Raw genomic sequence first — 18531 nt, 5'->3', positions numbered from 1 at the left:
AATCACCTTGCTAAGCTCTTTACTGAGCTGTGTAAATCTTTCCTTCGTCATCTTGTCTCTCGTGTGGACTTCTATCCAAACAGCAGCTCCTCGGCTGCGCTGGCCGCCAGCAGAGCAGCGACAGTCTCCGTACGCAGTCCGGAGAGGTGGGATTTGCAAAGCACACGCGCGTGGTTTGTCGTGGTTTATCGTACCTGACGGCGGCGTGACTGGGCAGACAGGCTTTGCAGGCAGGCTTTGTCCCGAGGAATTACGTTACGAGACCACGGAGGTTCAGCTGCATTGAGAAGCTCGGTGCCTCGCTGCGAAGCAGAGATCAACCTGCCTCCCCTGAAGTTTAGCAAGCAAGAGGAACAATTCAAAGTCAGAGAGGTTTTAATTCTACGTTTAGGGGTTAAAAACGGATGAGAATGGGGAACTTCAATTCCCACGGCGTCTCCGAACAGCCCACCTCCAACGTGGCTTTCTGTGGGATGTGGTAGGTGGGTTCGAACGAGAGGCAGATGCTATGGTGGGGTTTCCAGTGTTTTGACAGGGAAGGCTGGAGCCAAAAATTCCCTCGGGAAGGGCTGGGGAGAGAACTGTGCATTGCTGGCACTACATTCACCCATGCTATAAAGTTTCTGGTTTTATGCTAACTTACCGGGGGCTTCCTCCTCCGCTTCCACCTGCTGTGCAGGCTTGGACAAGTTATCTTCTAAGATAAGTGATACAGTGAGCAGATCAACAGATCTGTGTTTTTTATCTTTAATTATCTTATATTTCCCTTGGTATCTTCTCCTGTATTTTCTCCCGTTAGGGAGATTTCTGTTTAAAATAAAAGCTGATGCCAGCCTGACAGGAGAGAAGCCAAATGAATTCACAAAATCTCAGGCACCCTGCTGAACGGATTCCAGTGCCGCTCAGCTCCTGCAATCTGTATCGCTCCCAACACACTTCAAAGACCAGCAGGTAACTTCTCACCATTTTTGACAAGCCCCAGTTTTGGAAAAAAAACTTGGCTCCCAGTGGATTGAGAAGTTATTTTGATAAATCAAGAACTTCCCCACACTTCATATTTGACAGATTTCGAGCAAGCACAAGAGGTGGATGGTAGGTAGGGTGCGATTTTAATTCCTTGGTTAGACACAGTGCATTGAGTCCTCTCCCATGTCTGGGTCACGCTGCCTATGCAAGCACAGTCACCACAGCCGCCTTCTTTAACCTTTCTTCATCTTGAATCTTCACAAAATTAAGATGATTAACCTTAATAATCTTTAATCTTAAGTACTGCTGCAGTGCAGTTCAACGCACTGTGAAAAAAATGGGACAGACAAAGCTTTCTATAAAGCAAAAAGGACTAATTACGAAAATAGAAATGCCAAGCCTGAGGAAGAAAGAACGGAGACTGAATGGACAAAGAAATGTGGAACAGGGAAAAATCCACACGTGGAGAACATGGCCTTTCCTGGGTTGTTTATTTCCCCTGTGTTTTAGATTCATGGCACGAGCCCTGTACTTTGATTAGTAAGAGAGATAGAACCAATATTTGTAGCCCCCGTCCTGGTGGTTGCTTTGATTTTCCTTTCTTTTTTTCCATGACTGTTTTTTCTTTAATTTGCACACATCTGGGCAATTAAAGCTCCATGATGTGAGTAGATTATCCCTTGGGCTGTTGGCGCTTCAGCAGGGGAGGGAATACACACCCGTGTTTTGTTACTGCCTCCTGGGATGACAGACCGGGGGGTGCCGGCGCGTGGGGCCCCGTGCCAGGGGGCCGAAGGGACGGCAGGGGCACCGCGCCTTGGCACCGCTGGCGGGGGTCACGCTGCTCGGCAGGGGAAACCTCCGCCCTGCTCGAAGTAAAGAAAACCACAAAAAGAAACCCTCAAACAAAAAAAATGACGCTTCCATTCTCTCACTCCCGTCTGCGGCTTCTTTATCTTTCCTTTGCTTTTCTCTGGCGCTGATGATGGCAGACACAGCGGGACGGAAAGAAATTAATCTTCACACACTAAAATCTGTGTTCTCAGAGTGAAATCTGCGACTTGAAAACCAACCTGACTTTAAAAAAGACCCCTAACCCACACACCCGGGAGTATTTCACAGTCGTCTGATTTATTTTTCAAATGTTTCCGAACCCACCATTCCTTTCTCCCCATTTTTTGAACAAAAAGGACCCCTGTCAGCAGCCAGGCAAGAACGACCGGGGCTGTGGGAAAACTCAAGCTCTCTCATGAGCGGTCCACTGGCAACCTGGTGTCCTTCCCAGGCACAACTGCGTGTCCAGCCTGGTGAACCCACTGCCTTATCTGCATCATGGATTTTGCCTTCCTGTATAAATAAAGTTCCTTCTAAAAAATGTCAGGTTTCATTTTTAGTATTTTTACCATTTTAGTGGATTCCTTCTTTGAAGTGCTTGGTTCCATGACCGTGCGGCCATTGCGTTCCTCCTAGTCTCCCTTGGCTTGGACATCTACTTTTTTTTAAATTGCCAATATTATGGCACTATTACCTGATTTTCTGCGCTGATAATTTTCACTCTCCTGAGTAGACGATGATATATGCAGAAAGGTTATGGTTTTCCATTTTATTGATACTGATCACTAAAGAGTTTTTCCAGAATACTTCCTTACTGCGACTGCGGACTTTTTTTTAAAACATTTGCATATTGTGTGTTCTGCCCTAATAACTTTTGAACTACTTGGATAATTTCAGTTAAATTTGGCAAAGAGAGAGCATTTTCAAGCATATCAAATTCCTATTAGTTTAATGAAAATAGAGTAGCCAGAACCTATTAGTACTGTTATTGAGGAAGAGTGAATTAATTCAAGTTAGAGAGAGATTATAGAAGCTTCGTGTCTTCAGAAGAAAATATAATACAGATCCATGGGAAATGAAGCTGTTCACTGCGCGACCCATTTTTCTCATCGTAGCCAACACTGGCAGGCACTGGTATTTTCCGCGCCTCTCGTGTTTCACACACAACACAACCAAGTAGGATATAAAAATGCATCGGTAGGCAAAAAAAAAGAGAAATTTTTATCCTCCAGACCTCACAACATCCAACTGCCGGACAATCCGATGACTGGAATAAAGTGGTCGCATCTGTAAAAAGGGCCAATTTATTATTTCACGTCTCGGCCTTGGGACAACATTTCCTCTTACAAGCTGCTAAGGCTCTTAATTAGCTGCAGCCACGCAGCGTTGCAACTGGATTCAAACTGGATATGAGCTGGCGTGGCATGGTCCTGCTGCGCAGTGCATCAACATCTGTGTTCCAAGAAGCGCTCTCGGTCTCCAGGTGTACATCCTTCCCCGCGGGCGAGCAAGGAAAGCAGCTCCTTGACGTCGGGATGGTCCCAAGAAGCACCTTTTCCTTGCCCATGGTTACCTCAGTGTTTACTCCTCAACCACCTTCCCTAGCAAAATCTACCGTAATAGATGCATTAAGCCAGCAGCAACACCCCCGAATCCATTTCCTTTTAATTGACTTCTTCCAGCGGTTTTCAGTTTCCCACGTAGGAAGTCCCTCATTCAGCTGCCCACAAGCTCACATTTTTTTATTAGCCTGGCCTGAGGAATAGTTGAAAACCGTTGGGTTATACATTCAGTAGTGCCTTGGATCTTACAGGTACATCTTTGTTTTAGGCTGTCTGACGGTAAGCCAGCACCTCCTTGACAGGTAGCTGGGGTTTGAATGTCCGGGGACCACCTAATTGGTATCTAGCTGCGAGCAAATGCCATCATTAAAAAAATACAGCTGTTTTTTGTATAACTCTGCTCATATTTTTACGGCTGTGGAATGCCTGAAAAGCTAGAGAATATTCAAATACATGGCTGATATAAAAAAAAGTTGAACCAGTACATTTTTTTTAATTTACTTCTCATTTGTGGGGAGCTGTGAACAAAATTCTTCTGGTTTAATAGGAGAGATTTTAGATTTTGAAAACAATGATTCAAATTTGGCTTAGTTCAATCATCTCTTACTTCTCTAATAATTTCATCGTGAGCGTAAAAATGTGTGCACAGACAAATACTGCACTGCTGCACTTCCGATTACCGTCTTCTTTTAAACATAGATAGATGAGTGGGTTTTTAAGGAGGTAGATACGCTTATTTTGCAGTTTGCATCTTCCTTGCGCAGCACTCCGAGTTGGCGCGTTGCGAGCACGCAGTATTTTTCCGCCTTAGGAGCCGATAACCAAACGCAACGGGGAACAGTAACGTCTTGCAGAGGCCGGTGCTGTGTGTTCCAAGTGAGAGCTTGGAGGCGAGCCGGGGAGTTTGGCAGGTGAGACACGAAAGGCTGGTTTCAGCGTAGGAAGAAGCACTAAAGAAGTTGCCATGTCAAGAGCAGGGCACGGAGATGAAGAAAGCAATTAAAAAAAACAGACCGGGGAAAAATGAAAAATTGGAAGAAAGGAGAGCAGAAATGAAGGTGGGGGTGAATTTGATCAGGGATTTGAAGGCGAGTGCACAAAGACGTTTGTCAGGAATACCCCTGGGTGATACCAAGTGGTGAACTTTCTGCTTCTTCACAGAAATGGGTTGCTTGCTTTTCTGCTTACATAAAAGGGAGGTTGATGCACCTTGGTAGATACAGAGGATTCACGTTTCGTTTCAGACGTCCCAAATTAGCAAGCAGAGGAGCAGGCAAGCCAGGGGAGAAAGCTGCCGAGGAACATTCTGTTCGATCTCTGCTAACACAATCACATCGCTGAAATATGGTTTATCCTTTTCTCGTTGTTGCTTTTAACTAGGATTTGGTTTAACACTGGATCAAGAGTCGTCACCTATTTGCAGGGATGTTAAGGGATGGAAACCGAAAGAATAAAGAGTTGAAGAAATTATTCCTTTACTGATGTCTTGCCATCATTGTCTCCATGCCTTCCTATTTTAATTTCCTGTTACACCTGGTTAACTCACTAGACATTAATTTTACGAGCATGCCCAAACGGAGAGCGTGCGGCGTCTGCGTAACGCTGCGTGGAGCTCGTGGCAGAGGCAGGAATACAGACCAGCACACAGCACACAACCCAACTTCGTCACCCAGTCATCCTCTCCCCGTTTGTGTGTGCACACAGCAGAGTCTGTAGCTACGTCGGAACCGAAAAACCTGGAAGTCAGCAACAGTCGTAAAACATGTTTGTGGGGTAGAACACTGCCTAGACACAACTTTTTAAGCCGATGTACTGAACATCATTAGGACTGGGTTATGACGAGCTGCAAACATTTCAACTTTTCAAAATGAAAATGTTATGCAAATTGCAACGATGCTGAGCAACTTTCAGCACCATCCAGGGCTTCTGCCTGTAAAGGGAAACATCTGCGAAACGACATTGACAGAACCGGGTTTGGTTTTTTTTCGAAAGCAAACTCGTTCCACTTGCATTAGAAGGTAGCAAAAAATTAAAGGTAAACCAGAGAGCCAAAAAGCTGAGGAAGCAGCGAAACGACGAGTGCCTGCAGCACTGCCCCGTGCAGAGTTCAGCCAGCCCCAGGCTCCGGTTTTTTGCGCGAGACATCTGGAAAGGCGAGTATGAAGGCACAGTGGTTTGGATGTTCTTCCATTCCGTTAGGGTCCACGACTTGCAAAGACATCAGGTCACAGAACTGTCTTGTCTGAACGGGGCTTATTCAGGATAAGGTTTTCCTGAAGAGGGTCTCCTCTCTTTTCTCCACCTGCACCATTCGGATGGACTTTGGCCATTGATTGAATCAGTCTCAAACCACCTAAGGTCAAGCATTTTTAAGAATTTTTAAGGGGAGTTCAGAAATATATCAAGAAGATATTTTTATGCTATACAAGTATCTTTTATTTTCACTTCCAATCTCTGATGATGGGAAAAAGCAGAGACAGACATAGAAGACAGCCGTATTTTTAAACTGGGAGTGATTCATGCTGTCCTCTGTATTTTGTGGCACAAATCAATTCTTGTTTTATCTTGCTGCATGTTTTAACCTTAAACTGACTCCCATCTACATGTTGTTGTGCTGTACTTTTTCTCGCTGGCATATTGTTAATGAAGGGAGAAAGGATGAAAAATCTGCAGCAAAGGCTGTAACGTATTTTTGATTGTAGTATCCATTGCAGAAAACAATTCCCTCCGATGTGGAGGCCATGATAAAAAAGGCACCTTTACAGTATTTTAGGCTCAGAGCTGGGTTTGATGCTGAGAAATTCAGCTCATATGTTTTATTTTCCCTATTGGATAAAATGTGCTTCGTGCTGATGAGGTTTGGGAATCATAATTTCACTCCGCGTCTCAAAGCAAGAGGAGAAATTCAGCCATTTTGTGCCTGCTTGCCTGTCAGTGCCATTAGAAACTGAACACCGAACGGTGAATAAATAAGCACAATACATATTACTTTTAAATTTTTCTTCTCCTGAGGAATTCTGAATATTAGACATGGTAATTTTAATCCAAGTCATCTATCTTTGATAATCTGAGCTGTACATCTCAGGAAGAAGTACAGCTATGATCTAGTGTTTACTGGTTGTACTGGAAATTGAGTAACTCTGGAAGCCAAAGAATAAATTACATGTTCAGAATAATGTCTTACACAGAAAGTGTGAAACCTACAGCTGCATAAAAAAGGTGAACGTATCAAATCCTCTTTCTGAAACCACGCCACATAATACACCACGTACCTCCTCTCAAAGCGGTGTGTGCGAACCGGACTGGCTGAGGCCAAGGGCGTTTCTCCGGGTGTCTTTGGCAGCGCCAGCATTTTGGCCAGCTGCTCGTTTAAGATCAAGACCATTTGTGCCATTAAGTGCAAACTGGAATTAGCTATCAGAACTCCATCTTTATTATTTAAAAAAACAAATCAATGACCAGATTCTTTAGTAAAAATGAAAAATAACACATCCTAATTCTGGACAGAGTTGAAGTATATTGCACAAAAGCAAATAATTATTTAGCTGCTGGCTATTTGATTGGAGGATGATAATTCTGCACTTGTTAATCACACACTTTGTTGTTGTTAATGCCTGATTTACACTGGTCATGCCTTGCAGAGTGCTGACTGATTGATAATTTTTGTCATTTACTTGATTGGAGTCATCAGTGTAGATTGTTACTCTATCAAACTGTTATCACTTTTTTGTTTTTAATGCATTTGCAGTTTATATTCAAAATGGTACAAGAGTTTCATGGTAGTTTCACTATTTCTCTTTTTGTAAGAAACTGTGAGGAACTGTTATAAAACTTAAGTCAGACAGATCTGGTTTTATAGCTGGTTATGAAATAGATCAGTAAGGACCAGTCCCAACCTTTAGCTAGATATTCATTATTATACTGACCCGCATTCAATTATATTTCATTTCTTGTGAAACGCGAATCCTAAATAAGAAACCACAAAGCATACTTTTAAATGTGACTAATGTCTTGGCCCTGCAGATCCCAGTGACCACGAGGAGCTTACATTACCGTCTGCAAATGAAAGCAGAAGCGGGCAGGGAATGGTCCCACGAGGGACGACTGCGGCCACGGGCTCTGCATCATGCTGCTAAATACCAGCACTGGGGCTTCAACATTGACCTCGCACTAACCCTTACAGGTCTCTACTGGTCTGCACTAGGGCACATTCTTGGCTTGCTGAATATATGGAAACACCTCTGAAAGTCACAAACGTTGAAGTCATTGAGTAAAATCATTAGGTAATGGATACTAGCTATCGGATCCTTCACAGAAAATAAATTCAGATAGAATTAATAGAGCAAACAATAACCAAAGATCTGACATTTAAGGTATCGCTGGTATTTCTAGTCTCCTTTCATTCCAAATTCATCTTGATTTTGAGTGTAATGTTGGCTTATTTTCCCTAAGAAACAAGTAAACACAGCAGATAAAAATGTCCTGATACTGAATGTCACGGGTCTGTCTTCCCTGACCTAGCAGCTCCATGGCAAACAGTAAATAACCCTTCTAGGCTTGTTCCGTTGTTTGGCAAGCAAACAATTACAATATTGTACTAAATAATCCAAACCCAAAGCAGAAGGAAGCAGCACATGCAGTCATGAAACAGCAGCACACACATGCGCACACACACACTATTTTCACAGAAACCAGTGTTATTTAATGGCATATTATTGTAGCTGATCTCTTCAAAGCAAATTCACATTAAAAATGCATCAAGTACTATATAAAACAGTAATAAAATGAGGACTCCATAAAGAACAATAACAAAGTCTCATAAATAAAAGTGCTTCTTTGAATAAACTAGAACCAAACATCAATTCTACTGTATGCACCCAAACACAGGTGTGCATATGCATGCGTGTATACACGTGTGTGAATATACGTCCACACACAATCCTGTATTTGCCCTGACTACACTGATCTTGGTGCACAGTTTTCTGCGTGCACATAAGTACCTTTTGCACATTTTGGGTATCTTTCTGTGTCTTTGACTAAGCACTGGGACAAGAAGAAATTCAATTAGCAACGAAAGAGTTACCGTGAGGAACCAACTGAACGCTGCAACGTGACGATGTTGGTGTTACGCCTGTCGTACTCCCAGGGAGACACTCGAGCACAGAATTTCTAGAACATCCAGCAAATACCACGTCGTGAATAAACATTAGCTTTTTTTTTTTTTCAATTCACAAATGTTATGCTGAGCTTTGTTGAAAAAGCTTACAATAGAAACATGTTCTACTGATGTTGAAATTACGTTTTGCAAACTGACTACATTAAGCCCTTTGCTGGAGAAGACTTGTACAAATGCCACATGATTAAAGTCGTGATAAACAAAAAAGAGAACTTGAGGGGAGTATTTATGTACAAACATTAAACAAGACATGCACAACAGAAACAAGAATGTGGTTTTCTTTACAGCACTGTTTTCTGTTCTTTTAAATGCACGACACCATATACTTGTTTCACACACAGTACTTGAGCTTCTTGCTTGGCTCCTTGGCTCTGCGAATACAGCTTTTCACATTTGCTTTCTCAAACACTCGGTGAAGAAGGTAAATATTGCTGTTCCCACTTATAACAGGAATATATTCTATAATATTCAAGATCACCTTGAAGTCTAGAGCAGACAAAGACTTGAAACTGATTATCAAGAATACTCTTAAGCCCTCTGTGGAAATGAACTTTTCTTCTGTCCCCCCCATTCTGGAGCTGCTGCATGAGAAGTCACCACATCGCCCTGTGGAAATTCTTCAGAAGGACGAACGGATGGAAAATCTGACAAAAGACGTTTTAGAAGCCACAAATGAGTAAACTGAGGTTGTTCACCGACCTCCTTACTCCCTAGTGTAGGATCTGAACGCAAGAGAAGGCTTTTTAAAAACTCTCGGGTCTGTTTCCGAGAGGAAGGCGAGAAACCAGCTCGTTTCGCCATGTGGGGGTGGACTGGCCCCAGCGCTGCTTCGGGGCGGTTCTTCTGCCCTGTTCTAGCTCCTCTGCCCCACGCAGAATCGCGTCGCACGGAGGGTTCCAGAGCCCGTTGCCGGGCTAGCTCCCCTGCATCCCAGTGAGGATGACTTCTCGCCTCTCTCCCATCAGCTGAGGTCTCTCTCCTGGGCACCTGCCCTCAGTGAGACCTTGTGTCGTTAACAAGACTGCTAATAGCAGCACGTGCACTGGCCTCCTGTTTCAGATACACGGTACGTACACGTAGATACGCACCCACGGACTCCACGCGACCAACGAGCCCCCTGTCTCTCCTTTCCACTGCTCCTTGTACAGTCACTCTACGCTTCCATGAAGGGAGTCATGCGAATCAGAAACCACCACGCTGCTTCATGCCATGGGGACGACAACGAACCAGGAGATGCCAGACACCACCAGAACCTTCAGGCCCAGCCGACACATCCTCCAGCCCCCGTGTATTTAGGATGGGCACCTGATGAGATTTCCTCAAGGAAAGAACGGAGCAGTGTCGCTTTTTGTGCTCTCCAGACGACTGCTCTTGCTCTGCTCCCCCCGAGCATCTTCTCCGGGCTCCCCAGTTCAAGAAAGATGAGGAGCTACTGGAGAGAGTCCACCGGAGGGCTACGAGGATGGTGAGGGGACTGGAGCATCTCTCCTGCGAGGAGAGGCTGAGGGAGCTGGGCTTGTTCAGCCTGGAGAAGAGAAGGCTGTGAGGGGATCTAATAAATACTTACAAATATCTGCAGGGTGGGTGTCAGGAGGATGGGGCCAAGCTCTTTTCAGTGGTGCCCAGTGACAGGACAAGGGGCAGTGGGCACAAACTGAAGCAGAGGAAGCTCCAGCTGAACATGAGGAAGAACTTCTTCCCTCTGAGGGTGACGGAGCCCTGGCCCAGGGAGGCTGTGGAGTCTCCTTCTCTGGAGATATTCAAGACCTGCCTGGACAAGGTCCTCTACAGCCTACTGTAGGTGACCCTGCTTCGGCAGGAGGGTTGGACTGGGTGACCCACAGAGGTCCCTTCCAACCCCGACCATTCTGTGATTCTGTGATGACCTCCCGCACTCCTGCTCTGCCCATTTCGGCCCCCGTGGGCAGAGCTGAGCAGAGAGCTGCAGCAAAGCAGCCGGTCTGCTTTTCCAGAGATGTTTTCCATGTTGATTTGTTCAGACACCCCACTGCCCCAAGGACTGCTGGCCCCAGAGAGACTTTGGAACGGATTTCTGGTTACAACAGGTAGATGAGCTCAGCTGTAGTTTTTTTCAGCTTCAGACTGAATGACCATGGGGAGCTACTGGGGGAGAGATAATTTTAGAGGAGAAGTGGAGGTTGTTACCTTGATTAATTGCTAACATGCCTCCGGCTCCCAGAAATAGGGAAAAACTTGTGGTCTGTGCAGATGGTTCAATTCACAGAATATATTAACAGGTGAGGAAAAGATCGTGTGTTTGTGTCGTATATTCTGCTTTAAAATGTAGGGCAGTCTCCCTCACTCTCCGATGCATGTAGCACCTGCAAAATGATTTACAACGTATTACTTTGACAGGACGAGAAAAGTGCGAGCAGGAGTAGAACGGTAGCGTTCGAACTGGCTAAAACCATTTTCTGCGACACTTTTATCTTACAGCACTTTGGCTCAAGGAGTGCATAGGCACTAAAAGACATGCAAGAATATAAACTGAAAGTTAATTTCTAACAATCTTTGCTGTTTTTCTAGTGTATTTTATGTTGAATTTTTTCCTCCTAGAATTTGTTATTAATGCTCATATTGTGTAAACCTCTGTCCTAGGGCATTGCCTGGCTACCAGTGACCATACGACGTTCGCTCGTTTTGACACTCTTCAGTTTAGCTGTCTAGTTCCTGAGGGACAGTGACCACTTAGAAATCGCTGCAAATGAGGTGAAAATTAAACCATTTACACTCGGAGAATGCCTGCCCTTGCCGACCAAGTTCGTCCATTACGAGGGAACATTTGACTCGTGCCGTGAAAGCCAGCGAAGTGCAGCTCATGGATGTGGTAGGCATTTTTGACTGGGCTGCGAAGAGGCAGTGACCACAGCCCCTTCTGCCCTTTGATGTTGTAAAACAGATTAAATGTAAGGCAGAAGACTATAGAAAACTGAATTAGATCAAATACATGCACACATTATAAGAATCCTGAACTTCAGGATGCTCCTTAGTACGCGCTCCATATGAATGAAGCACCTTTTCCCATTCTAAATTCCTCTGTTTTGAGTTGCAAGTGCAAGAAACAGGACCGCAAGCAGCCTAGAAGTGTGTTCTCTTCCACGTCAAAATCCAAGCTCACAACCTTGAATGAAAATTAAAATACCTCACTATTTTCTGCGGAAAAGTTGCGACGATTTTATTTTGGTCGGTGAAACAAGGAGGAAAGAAGCTTGAGGATTTCTGCAGTAGTTCTAGAATAACGGATCGGATCTGCAGGGCGCCTTCAGGGTTTGCTAATGGCTTTAGGTGTTTTGACCTGCCCGGGCTGGTCAAAGTTTGCTGCTGCAACCTTGCTGTTGCTGTTTGTAGTTGGTGGGCAACAGACAACCCAGAAGCCGTGTAATTAAGGCGTGCTGCTGCAGCTCTCTGCTGCCTCGAGAAATTCATTCGCCCTCACGTAAGAGAGCTCAGCTTTTAAGGTTTACTGTGGGTATGGTTCATAGTCACCGTCTGACGTCAGCCTTGGGGAACTCCTGACTCCTGCCCGTTACCACGCGCAGCCTTGCACGGACCCGGCGTTCCGCTGCGCCGGCCCATCCAGTGCCAAACAGCAGCGTCCCTGGAAAAACCCTTCCAGATACTTTCTCTGGACCACAGCCTCTGCCGTTTCGCAGCTCTGCAAGGCAGTTATAAATAAATACTCCTAACACAGGCACATCTGAAGGCTCCTGATGGATATGCAGGCCAGAGATGGATGACGATCAATCAGTGCACTGACAACTTCAGCATCTGTCAGCAGAAGCGCTAAACCAGAAAACGCTGTGAAGAAGTTTTGCAGTAAATATGACCTAGGCGTGAATTAAGAAAGCGCTGCAATGATTTCTGGTGCTCATCTCTGTAAGAACTTACAGATCCTTACCATGCCAGGTTGCTGGACATGCTAAATCAGACCTGCCCAAACTGGCTTAAGGAGCTGATACCTCCGGTTTAAGGAGCTGGTAGCTGCCTCCCTCCCCCTTGTACTCATTTAGGATTTCTTGCGCCGTGCTAGTAAAAGCATTTGTATAGCCGTGGGAACTGATCCAGCCACAGAGGAATCTTTTTTAAAATTATATTTCAACCACGAGTATCCCTTGATCTGCTATTAGCAGATCAGGTCAGACCTCTGCCGCTGCCGCACCCCCTTGCTCAGTCCTCGGAGATCAGGCTCCGGCTCCGGATACACGACAGGAGCCGAGGGCGATGAGGATTACTCATCTTGGTGAGGAAGGCAGGGCACGGTCTCTGGCACAGAGGCAAAGCCCCCTGACGCCACGGCGGCTCCCGTAGCAGGGTTCACAAGCTCTCGGCCCAGCCCAGCAGCTGGCTGGCCCTGTTCCATCACAAAAGGGATGACGGAGGACGGCAGCCGTACCGGGATGTCCCCAAGGTGCCCAAGGAAGAGGGACGCCGCTCCTGGGAGCGAACACTTCTGCAGCAAACGGGACGGGCTGTGCTCGCCCGCTGCCTGCGAACGCCGTGGCCAGAGCGGTGATTGATGGGTTTGCGGTGTGAAAGGCAAACAATGAGCGCCGAGACTCGGTCCTTGTCCACAGTGATTGTTCCAACAGCAATCCTTCACGACAGGGGTGGGTAGCACAGGAGCCGGGGACACGGCGTTCTTTTGAAACAATTCAGACATGAGATGACTGATTTTTGTTCCTGACACGGGTTTGGAAACATATATGCAAGAGTCATTTTTCTGACATATTGCCAAGCCAGCTACAGCTTAGAAAAGTTTGTAAGAAGTAAGGATGTCTTTTCCATGCTCTTCATTATAGAACTTGCTTTTAGAGAAGTATCACAGAACACCATACAGCAAGAGCGCCAATTATAAGTTGAGAAAAGCAAGTTTTTTTGTGGAGAGAGTTTAAGAGAAAAGGTGATTTATTGTCTTGGAGTGAATAAAGAAAAAGGGAGTTCCAGATAAATGGGGAGAAAAAAACCCAGCCACAAATTAAAAAGTGACTTCTGACCTCGGACTCGGGGAAAGGGACAGAACGAGACTGGAGGAAAGATCTGGATTGGATAGGCTATACTGACTGGTGCTTTTTATTTTAACCACCACAAAAAAATCCTAGTCCTCATTAGAGATAAGAAAAGACCCATTATTCCAGACGCGCTCTGTTTCCTCAAGGTAGCGAGTTGCAGAGGGTAAGCTAAATCAACAGCGTCTCTATTCCACATGTACTACAATGGGTGAGCTACTGTATATTTTCATTTCTTTGATTGCAAGACTGTATCTGAGTGGCAGTGCCCTTTCTTCTAACGCTAACACGTTTTAAGAGACTATCCGGAGCTTTGATCGAACGCTGGAAAGTGTTTGCACGGAGATCTCTTTAAGCGAATGAAAAAAGAGGTTGTAAAGCACTGAATATCAAGTTCTCCTTTGGAGCATTTTTATTTGAAGTTGTCACGGACATCAAAGATGTTGATGAATCAGCTCTTCAAACACCTTTCCTTCCACAGGATGTGATTTATGTAGAAAGTAGGAATATGCACAAGAGAGATTATTTCTTTCCAGCGGCTCATTTATTTAGCATGGTCACTGAGACGGGATGTCTTCAGGGTCTTGCTCAGAAAGAAAAGTTACTCTTCTTTAGGACTTAACATGGAAAAGGTTTCTTAGGGTTACAGAATCAGCCAAATATGCAGACCTCCAAGAGGGTTTATCTTGGGTCAGTCGTTCGGAAATGTATTCCCAAGAACCCCGAATCCTTGTCGCGGTCAGGGAACAGCAGTACTGAGCACTGCCTCGTGGTGCCGAGGAGCTCTGTGGGGACCAGATCTGGAGAACCTGTGAAAATTCTCGCTGCGCGTCCCCCATTGCTGAGAAACACAGAAGTCACATTTGACCTCCACCTCGGAGCAGTGACCATCCAGTACCGGGGAGCTCCTAGTATGTTGCTACTTCGTGTTAACGCTCGGAGTGAGTTAAATTTTGTCTTCTGGACTACAATCTTCTCGATGCTGCCAGGAGAGCGACTGACATGATGATAATTGCCCATGTTTCTGAAAGATGTATTTTTTCCTTGCTGTTGTTATCTGAATGGTATCAGTGCTTCTCTCCATAAGTCTTATCTCTGTGAAAACTGGATAAAGAGTAGGAAAAAATTTGGTGCTTTTTTTTTAAAAAAAAAGGGAAAAACTGAAGGGACGCCTGTTGTTCCAAGAAGCTCTATAACTTGTATTTACTTATCGGCTTCTTTACTCCATAAAGCGCTAGGCACCTGGGACTACAGAAAAGCAGAGAAAACTTAATTATGGAAGAAGAGCTGCAGAAGGGGCAATACAGCACGATGAGGAGTACTCTCAGCTAGTGAAACACTACGGTTTGAAAGAGATGCTGCTGCAAGAAACTACCTACAGGCAGACATGGCTCTCTCCTCTAAGCTATCACGTGCTGCCTCCCCCAACATTTTTTAAAATACTGAGCTAAAGGCTCTGGTTCTGAGCATGGTTCATAATCCTAACAGGGAAGGAGAAGCAAGGAAGAAACCTATGTTCTGACCCCTTCACATTCAGCTGCACTGGATGTTTAGTTTGCAGCGTGCGTTTGCGTGCTATGAAAAGGAAAAAGACTGAAAATGTAGAAAGGGGAAAAGGTGAAAATGGCTCTGAGAGGCCTCAGAGGGGTTTCACTCTGGTAAAACTCTGAAGGGCCACCAGTGGTGGAACTCGAAAAAAAAAAAGGGCTGAGTGTGGCCGGAGTCCAGCAAAGCAAATGAGTTTATGCGTAGCATTCCAAACAGATTGCAGACTGCAGATCCCGCGTAGCCAGAATGACCATCCCAACCCGAAGTGGTCACACATTTCACACACTGCAGCAGGTAACGAGCTGGAATCAGTCACGAACAGCTCGGGCATTCAGCACGGCCTTGCTGTGAGGTGAGCTTCCCTCTTCTGTTGCCAAGACAACTCAATAGATGCTAATGGTGTAAGTTTATTTGGCAGCCCTGCTCTATACCACACTGTGGATATTAATAGAGGGCCTTCAGGCATTCATAAAACATTTAAAATTTTTATTTTTGCCATTTTTTAAAGCAGGCATAATATACACATAGGTATAAAACGAACACTGCTGTCCATGGAAAATTAATAGTACTGTAAAAGAAAGAAAATTATGGTAATAAAAATCAGCATATAGATCAAGTGAAGGATGGAGTCTGGACCGGAGTCTCCCAGGAAGGCAAGAAAGTACTCTGTCTTCATGCTTTTTCTTTGTGTGGACTCTCAAGTGCTGGGACACTGACTTTGCTACGCAACCTGAAGATTGTCCTAACATAGTTGTTTCCTCACCACCTAATATCCTGGAATTACTCAGCCACTGAACAGAGGAGAGAAATTGAATGCTGACAGTGATTACAGACACTTGCAAGAAACCAGAGTCAGCAGCTTGGATGTGTCCAGCACAGTAAGGAGCCCGGTCTCACAAACGCTTTTAAGATATCAAGTGCCACAGTCTACTTCTCATGTTTACCAAACTCAGAGTAAGCCAGCAAAAACACAGCAACATCCCACCCTCAGTAATGGATTAAAGAAACAGGCTCTAGCAAAGAAGAGGTAAGTCGTGGTGCGGAGAGACAGAACACATCCTACAAGGGCTGGTAATACCCGTGCTCTATGCACTTCTCCACGGTGAACAGAGTGAAGGCTGAAACGCATTGTAGGGTCTTAACATAAAATCAAATGTAATACTTCTTTTCTTTTGAAAGGCAACTTAAAATAAAGCAAAAACGCACTACAGAACGCATGTTTTAACTCTACTTCTTATCAAACGAGCTTTCAGCTGCTGACAGACGCTAAGGTTGGAAACATCCGGAGCAGAATGGCTCTGCCCCTACGTATTTCTTACCCTTGCAGATACGTTTCCAGCAGCTAGGTAACCAGCAAGACTTCCCTTTAGCTAGTTAGCCTTTCCACACCTCCTTTCTCTTAAGTAGAGGAAAGGTAAGAAGGAAGAAATTGGGTTAACAGACGGCGGTGCCAAAGAGACACGCGCACGACTTTCCTCTCCTCGCTGGTGAACGCGGCCCTGCAAGGCGGACACACGGTTCAGCGGCTCCTGGAGCCACCAAAACCTGCTCCGGTCTGTGGCCGGACGGCTGCGGAGGTCTGCTGGGGACAGTCCCTCACAAAGGCAACAAGGGGGTTCAGCTGCTCGCTCAGTCTTTGAAGCGGACAGGAAAATGCAACTGAATCCTCAGTTCGACCTTGAAAAATTAAATGCTTTTAAGTATAGGATTCGTTTCACATCCGCAAAGTAAAAACCGCGCATGCAGGGCTTTAAGTCGGTATTGTCTGGAGCTCTTTTATCTTGCCAGATTTCCACAGGATGTTTATTTTCAAGTCTCTGGGGAAAAGTAACCCATTTACTGTTCCAAACACCTTGAAAGGCAACACAATACAATATTGTGTTTCTGCCACAGACATTAACAGATGAAATAATCATGATTATCTTTAAAAAGGACAGAGAAGGGGTTTTTTCAGCAGTCATTGACAACCAGAGCAACTCCAGCATATTTGTCCTTGGATTTCTGAATGGTTTTCAAAGATCAAGATCTAAGCGGTTCCAGAGAGCTCTATGTTTTGGGCTAGGAAGGGGAGATGTTCATCGCAAGAGTGGAAACAGTTATGGTGAGATTTTAATGGGATATATTTAAATTTGTGGTTATTGTTTTATGCAGTATCTTTTTGTTGTATTTTAATAAAGGCATCAAAATGTGTTTGAAGGACATCTCTGCGTATCAGTACACCTATATTTCACCTTTATAAGCTGCAAAGGTAATGAGTGTCCTCTTAGTTCTGAGTACTAATTTACCACCTCTAAAGACACCAATAAATATCTACATTATCAGCAACGTTAGACACAAATAGAAACATTGATTTGGCGATAAATCACTGGAAGCAAATTACTTCAAATATGCAACCATCTTATAAGAAATATTTCACATGTAAATCAGTCCATCGCGAAAAATGAAAAAAAGGACTCAATTCCCATAGAAACTGGGTATCAAATCATAGGCTAATTTTAATGGTGCATATTGCTTCTCCTTTTCCCTCTGACATGTTTAGGCTGGTCCTGGAGGTTCTGTAAGAGGGACTGAAGTGTTTTCTGCGCAGATGCTTGGCAGACATTCTTCGGAGAGCTTTTGTCACAGAGATACAAACCTTTCCTTCCCAGAAAAGCTTTCCAGCTCTCCACGCTGCCAAGTGTTCTGTTCAGAGCCCGCGAGTGCCAGAAGATTGAGCTGCTCAGGCCTGGAGCAGAGGCAAAGCAGGGTACGGCAGGAGGAGAGGGCTGGCAAGCTGCCGAGAAGCCGGCGGAGCAGGGAGAGCCGCTGGGCGCGTGCCGGGGAGCTCCAAGGTCTTTGGGCAGCCAGGGCTTTTGGAAGTGTGTGTCTGAGCAGGGGAAGGATGCCAGCCACCAAAGTGGGGACTGACGGTCACTGTCTCTACATAGGGACGTGGCCTGACATGAGTCAACGCGCGGAGACCCCACGGCTGGCGGCAGTGGCTTTGCACCGCGACTACTGCTGCTGGTAAGAGCTGGGAGCGGGCACCCTGCGGCGCTCCGAGAGGGACAGCCTGTCCAAATCACACCCTGCATGGGTAATTCGGACTGGGGGACCTAGTCAGGCTTTGCAGTCCATCCACATAAAACTTGCTAACAGCTACCATCATCCTTGCTGCAGTCACCTTAGAAACCGGGCCCTGCTGCATCGCTCCTGTCCTGCTGCTTCCAGCCCCTTGCCCTGCCTCGGAGACTCACCACGTGCCCAGACGTGCGATGACCTGGCATTTCAGTTTATCAACAGCAGGGAACACTGACAGTCTGTTGTGCTCTTCCAGACTGAACTTCTGAAGCCTCACAGCCTTCATTTAAAGGATCTTTCTTGTTTTTGAATCCCTTCTGTTTTGCTTTTGTTGCCAGAAGAGTCAAGAGGAGTTCCT

The sequence above is a fragment of the Opisthocomus hoazin genome, chromosome 9 (assembly GCF_030867145.1).
Source record: "Opisthocomus hoazin isolate bOpiHoa1 chromosome 9, bOpiHoa1.hap1, whole genome shotgun sequence".
Lineage (NCBI taxonomy): Eukaryota > Metazoa > Chordata > Aves > Opisthocomiformes > Opisthocomidae > Opisthocomus > Opisthocomus hoazin.
The sequence above is the reverse complement of the archived record's forward strand: the minus strand, read 5'-3'. Positions refer to the sequence as shown.